The sequence below is a fragment of the Echinops telfairi genome, unplaced genomic scaffold, assembly GCF_000313985.2.
Source record: "Echinops telfairi isolate 266 unplaced genomic scaffold, ASM31398v2 ScPeMD7_4;HRSCAF=17, whole genome shotgun sequence".
Classification (NCBI taxonomy): domain Eukaryota; kingdom Metazoa; phylum Chordata; class Mammalia; order Afrosoricida; family Tenrecidae; genus Echinops; species Echinops telfairi.
In genome coordinates, this window is record NW_022103900.1 from 46,827,343 (window position 1) to 46,834,880 (window position 7,538).

At 38.2% G+C, this 7,538-nt stretch overlaps 1 pseudogene; it reads left to right on the forward strand.

Annotated features, from left to right (window-relative positions):
- LOC105978735 overlaps positions 1-7,538 on the forward strand; it is a 22,469-nt pseudogene that overhangs the window by 13,611 nt on the left and 1,320 nt on the right.

Consider the following 7,538-nt stretch of genomic DNA (forward strand, 5'->3'; position numbering starts at 1 on the left):
AGAGAGAGAGAGAGAGAGAGAGAGAGAAGCAGAAAGGAGAAAAAAGAAAAAAGAAATATTTACTTCAAGGAATTATCTCTCACAATTGTGGAGCTAACAAATCTAAAATCCATTGGTCAAGTCTTGTTTTATCTGCTATGCAATGAGCAGGGACACACAGAAACCCTATGTACAAACTAAAACACTACGTACAAACTAAAACACTACCTAGTCCTATGCCATCCTCGCAATGGTTATGTTTGTGCCCATTGGTGCAGTTGTAAAACACATTTGCCCAACTGAATGTATCATTTGATTTCTTGACTGCTACTTCCTTGAGCATTCATTGTGGATCAAAGTAAAATGAAATTCTTCACAACTTAAGTCTTTAATATGTTTTTCATGATGTGATCTTTTCCTCCAATTGCAAGGATTTTTGTTTTCTTTACACTAAATTGTTATCCATGCTGAAGGCTTTGATCTTCTTGATAAGTGTTTCAAATCCCAGCAAGCAATGTTGTGTCTTCTGCATATCAGAGGCTGTTCATCTCTTTCAATACTGATGCTGCATTCATATTGTACATCTTCTGAAACTACTTGCTTAGAATACAATTTGAATAAGTATGGTGAAAGGTACAACCTTAAAGCACATCTTTTTTTTATTTTAAACCAAGCAGTATTTCCATGTTCGACTCAAACTGCCTCTTGGTCAACCTACTTGTGATGCATGAGCCAAACTAATTCTTCTGGAATTACCATTATTTGTGATGTTAACCATAGTGTGTTATGATTAACTCAGTGGAATGCCTTTGCAAAATCAAAAGTATCCAGGTAAACATTTTATGATATTCTCTCTTTCAGTCCAAATCTATTTGATATCAGCAATAATAAACCACATCCCATGTCCTCTTTTTACTCCAACTTAAAACTCTGCAAATATATGGCTCCTGCAAATGTATGGCTACAACTATTTTTGAATTAACTTCAGCAGAATTTTCCTTGTACGTGTTATTAATGATATTGTTCAGTAATTTCCTCATTTTATTTGCTCACCTTTCTTTGTAATGGGAACAATTATGACTCTCTTGTTTTCACTGGTCAGTTAGATATTTTCCAAATTTCTTGACATAATCCATAAGTTCCTAGATCCTTTTATTCCCCCTAAATGCCTTTAGTTTATCCTTGACTCCACGTAACACCACTGGTTTGTGATCATATGCTACCACATGAAATGTTTGCTCATTGGCCAGTTATTTTGGTACCCTCTCTCTGCGTAGTCCTTCTACCACCTTGTTAAACTTTCTACACCATTCTACATTCTGCCCACGAGTCCTTCTGCAGTTCATGGCTGGATTTCTTTTCCTTTGGTTCTTTCAACGTGAGAAGTGCTGAGTGTTTTCTTGCCTACTGGTGTTCTTTGTTTGCACGTAAATAGGATCCCATCACAAATAGCACTGAACCTCAAGATAGACTTTGAATTGTTACTCTTGATATCAATGCAATGCCATTTCCTTTGAAGTTGTCATTCTTGCCATGGGATAATAAACCACATGACGGTCTGACACAGCGACTTTGCATGTGGAGCCCTCCTGATGGAATACATATAAATTAAACAGGCTGCATCTGGGGGAGGAAACCATGGAGAAACGGAATATCATCAGTGAGAACACAGCCAGGGCCTGGAGAACAGACCACTATTGCCTCATAGGCAAGCTCACATTGAAGGCAAAGGGAATTAAAACAAGTCCATGTAACTAAATTTTGAACTTGAATATCTAACCTGGACTTAGAGACCATCTCAAAATAGATTTGTTACATTGAACATTAATGCTGTAAAACCAAATTGTGGAAGAACATCCAAACTTAATACATAAAGAAAACTGAAAGGTATAGCTACTTACTCTTCTATGCTCTGTGACCAATCAACTACAAGACATATATATCTCTGCCCAATACCCCCCCTAAAAAAGGTTATCCAAAAGAATTGGAAAATTATCATACAATATCATTAATATCACACACAAGTAAAAATTTGCTGAGGACAACTGAAAACTCATTGCAAAAGTACATCTACATATTTCTGTTAGAAATTTAAGCTGGATTCAGAAGAGGATGTAGAAGGAGATACATTTTTGCTGATATGAAATGATCTTGATCTTAGCAGGACATAGTTGGAAAATGTTTACCTTGACTGTTTCATTGACTGTGCAAAGGCATTCATCTCTATGGGTTATAACAAATTATAAATCACTTTGTGAAGAAGGAGAATTGCAGAACATGTAAATGTGCTCAAGTGGAACCTGCACATTGATCATGAGAAAGTCTTTAAAGCAGAATTAGAGGATAGTGCATATTTTAAAATCAAAAAAGGGGTGTGTCAAGGTTGCATCCTTTCACCATAGTTTCTTGATCTGCATGTTGAGATAGTAATTCAAGAAGCTGGACTATGAGAAGAAGTATATGAATGACATTAGGGTTGGATGAAGACTCATTTTTTAAAAGTTAAATAATTTTACTTTCTGGAAGTGAAAAGAATTTGAAATATTTACTGATGAAGATTGTGGTGGTTACATAATCTGTTGTCAATTTGAGACTTAAGAGTAAAGGGGTGAAGTTTAGCCTGTCAATCACGTCGCAGTTTGATAGCCTCATTTAGAGGCGCTACAAAGATAAATGGCTCACTGGAGGTGGGTCACAGGCTCAGTCCCGTGGAGATATTACAGACAACGAGCCTGATGGAGCTAAGCTGATGAAGTCAGAGCCCTGGGAGCTGGAGGAGCCACAGGGAGACCTCTGCCAGTGTGGAGATGCTTCTCCCGCCACTGGATTTACAAGACTTTGCACCCACTGGCTTGTAATCTTCCTTCATTTGGCATTATTGCATAGCTGCAGAGGAATTTATGAACTAGTATTGGATATATGGGCTAATATTGGACTTATGAACTTGATCTGGACTGGGCTGGCATATTTTCTTAATATACAATTACTCTTTGCTATAGAGTCCTCACTTATATACAAGTGAGTGTCTATGAATTTGTTTCTCTAATCTACCCTGACTGACACAAAGATCAAAGACTATAGTTTTATGTATGGACTAAATTTCAATATTGTTTCATTCTCATAAATGAATTAATATCATGCTAAACTTAGAAAAGTGTGAAGTGTTCAAGAATTTCATTTTACTTGGATCCATGATCAACACCCGCAGCAGCAGTAGTTAGGAGATCAAGTGACATTGAATTGGGGCAAAAGGCAAAATATCACTTTGAAGACAAAGGTATGCCTGACCCAAACCAGGGCATTTTCAATCGTCTCAGATGGGTCTGAAAAGTGGAAAATGGAGATGGAGGACAAAAGAAGGGTTACTAGTTTTGACTTATGCTGCTACCAAAGAGTAGTGAATATACCAGGGACCAGGAGATTAACAAATCTGCCTGGAAGGAGCACAGCCAGAGGTTCTTACGTCATGAAAACGGGAAGACGGTCTCTTGTAGACTGGGTGTGTTGTCAGAAGGGGACAGCAGGCACTGGAGAAGGACATCAATACTTGGTAGAGGGGCAAAGACAAAGAGGAAAACCCTTTATGAGATTAATTAATACCTGGGCTACACAAGGGCTCAAGCATAGGGATTGTTGGGAGGATAGTGCTGGACTAAGCAGTGTTTCATGCCCGTTCCTCCCCCCCCCAAAAAAAAAATCAGCCATCAAAAATTGTATGGGGCACAGTTCTATACTGGCACACATTTTCTATGAGTCAAAATCCATTTGATGGCTCCTGGCTTTTGGTTTTATTTTGTTAATATGTGAAAGAGACTCACAGATGAGTGAGCAGAGATTGGAGTGAGCAGCCACAAATCAAAGACTGCTGACAGCAGTTGAAGCTGTAAATGACAGAATAGAGTGACAACAAATTTCAGCTGTAAACCACCTGTGATGGTTAATTTTATGCATCAACTTTACTAGTATGTGGTTCCCAATAGGATATTGTTGTTAGGCCCGCCTTTGAGGTCCTGCATGGAATTTGCAGACTGATAGAACAGTGCTCTTGATTTGACAGAGACGGATTTCCCACACACAATTTCTCACATACCTAAAAGCTACTTCTTCAAAATAAGCCATATATCAGTGGATGCACAAGTCTAGAAACCTGCCCACAAAAGTAACTTGAGGTTTTAGAAACATCAGTAAATGCAAACGATCGATACTGTGTTAAGCAGAAGCTGTATCTAAGTAATATATCTGGCTCAATTAAGACAACCCACTGACAGCCTCTTCTCTTTCCTTTTTTTTAAGAGAAGATAACCATATTTAATTGAACTTTTGCTCAAAAGGGATAGATAAAGGAAGCATGATTATATCTCTAAGAGCAACCAGGCTGTGTTTGCTGACTCTGCTGAGGCAAGGAGCGTGGGGATGACATCACAATGTGATCGCTAGTCATAAGCAGGGAGCTTACCAGACAGGACAGAAAAGACAGCCTTGGGTTAAAAGAAAACTCGATGACCAGCATTAAGTTTCAAGATGAAGTAATTAGACTGCGTGGCTATCTGCGGATGTTACAAGTCTCTGTCGTTGAAGGATGGAAGACATTTGGATTTCTGAGTGGCTATCTGGAGAGCAGAGGAGACAGACAGTTCATCTGTGGGGAGTGTCCATGCAGATGGCCAGGAATGCACAGCTCTGGGCGCAGCATCTAGTAATGCCCATGGAAATTTTAGCTACTGATAATGCGCCTGAAATAGAACTGATCTTCCCATAGTGCAATTTTTTTTTAGTAGAGAAGATAGTAAGCTAAGAAATATTTGTGATATATTGTTGACAAGATCTTAATTCTGGCTGAAGCTTAGTGCAGATTTTGCAATACTGCAATACATCTTCAAATGGAAAAATATCGATTAGAAGGAACCGCGTGGTACAAATAGGTAACACATTTGGCTTTTAACAGAAGGGTAGGAAATTCAAGTCCACCCAGTGGAGCCTTGGGAGAAAATTCTGGGGAACTGCTTTTTACAAGTTGGCCAATGAAAACCCTGCGTGGCATCCTGCTGCAACACATATGAGGTGGCCGAGAGTAGAAATCAACTCAATATCAACACAGTGGACACTACGAAGTCAGAAGCTTCACGGCACCACCTTGTTTTATTTGAGTTCTCCACACAGGACTATTGTTCTCTCGCTCATTATTGAGAATGTTGCCATTTTTGTTAGCCGTCTTCACATTGTTTCTGCCTCAGAGTGGCCGTAGGTGCAATCGAACGAAATGCTACCCAGTCCTGCCCTACACTCGCCATTGGTGCTGGAACCCACTGTGGCAGCCACTGTGGCAGCCCATCTCAGTGAGGGTCGTCCTCTTTCTGGCTGACTTCACACTTATAACATCTTGCCATATAAAAATCCCATAAAGTGTTTCCTTTTCATTTTATAGGACTGGAAAAGAAACTACATAATAGTTTATGATGTGTGTTTATTCAAATTATATGCAAATATGCGCCTATGATACTCAAATAAAGATATGGATAAAATTCCCTTTCCAGTTAAAACATCGATCATCAATGTTTAGTTTGATTTGTTTTGGTTATATTATTAAATTTGATTTCTAAATCCAGAGAATGGTCAAAAAAACATTTGGCCAACATTTAAATTTTCCGAATTTCCTCAAAGGCTTTAGATAGTGGAAAACAGAATTTGTCTTAAAGGTGAAGGTTTTTCTAATGGGAGACCTTCATTGTCTTCATCAGCCTCATCTTCAGATTGTGAATTCTGCATTCGCAATTTCTTACAGGTGATGTCTTCTCTTTCTATGTTGATTCCTTCATTGATTTCAATGTAAGATCCGGTGACCTAGCTTCTGAAATATCCCTGTGAAGGTTGTTTGTTATGTCATGAATCTGCATGCTTCTATCTAGTTTGATAACAGTTTCCTTCGATATACTATTGCCTTTGCCAAATAAGAAACCATAATTCTTAGTTTTCCTCACAGTTTCTTCTAAACATTTTGATTGATGCCTTAAGGAATGAAGTTGCATTGAGGATAATGATATTCCCTGAAAATTTCTGATGCTATCTTGCACATCTCAATGTTGGCAATCACTTTTTGAAACAATAGCTTCCTGTCATTTGTTTTAATGTTTTGGATAATGCCATTATCCAGAGGTGGTAGGACCAATGTGGTAGGGTAAATAAATTAGATAGGCCAGTCAATGATGGCAAGTAGCATTGACAATGAACCAAAGAAATTCCCAATTTAAAAAAATTGATTGAAGTTTAGGTGAAAATATACAGAGCAAATTGCTTTTCTGTTGAAGGATCCACACACATTTTATTTTATGACCCTGAATGCAATCCTCACAATGTAACAATACTCTTCTCACGTCTTTCTAGTGTTTGCTGATTTCATTCATTCTTTCACCACCGTATCTTCTGAACATTAGCCACAGGCAAATGCTGCCTTTTGAATCTCAGGTAACTGATGGTTCTAAAGAGTGCTTATCCCTCAGGTATCATTGCTCCCCTTAGGGGCCTGTCTAGTGTTAGGCTGAAAGATGAGCCTTGGAGAAGAATGCTTTACATGGTACTTTATTTATTTTTTAAAAATCTCGTCATATTTTTTTTACTATTACTCAAGCTCTTTTATTCCATTTCCATTCAACTGAGAGCTGATTAACGTTGACACTCTTGAAGCCTCAGAGGTTCTCATTCTTTCCAATTCCCATGGTTTCCAGCTTTCCATCTGTGAATGAGGTCTTCAGGTTGGTAAGCCAGTTTTTCAGAAGCCAACCCTGCTAGAATGAATTTTCCTTTAGTTTCAGGGTTACATTATTTTGTAAAATAGAACAGTCTTAATGGTTTTTGAAATTTCTTTAGGGTCATGTCCTCTTATCATATCTTTTAATTTTGTGAACCAATTTTGAATGATGTCTTTGTCAACCTGGTTTGACTCATGATGTACACTACTCCCTATTTTGTTTTGTTGTTTTTGAACCTCTGAAGTCACCTGATAGACACATAGGATCCATCAACTATTAAAAGAAGCTTCACTCTGTCCATCACCTTACAGAATAAGTTTGAAAACATAAATACTTTTGACAGATACTTGAAGATATGAATATGTTGATTTCTGCATAAATATCAACCATTTTTTTTTCTTGATGTTTGCTTGTGCTTCTCAGGTGGTTTTCAATTATATTATGCTACTCTTTCATAATTGAGGAAATTCATAGCTTATTGCACTATAACTTAATTGCAGTTTCTTTGATGGTCTTTGTGTTAGTCTGGGTAGACTAGAGAAATAAATCCACAGAAAGTCATGTATATAAAAGAGAGTTTTATATAAAAGGTAAGTGTACTTTAAGAAAGCATCCCAACCCAGTTCCGTCCAAGTCCATAATTCCGACTTTAGCCCATATGTCAGCCACCAATCTACAAAGTCTTCCTCAAACTCACAAAACACGAGCAATGAGGCCTACTGCAGGAGGAAAGATGAATCGGTAAGCGTGTAAGCATCTCAGCGCTGGCAGGGGTCTCCACACGGCTGCTCCAGCACCCAGGGCTGCATCGGG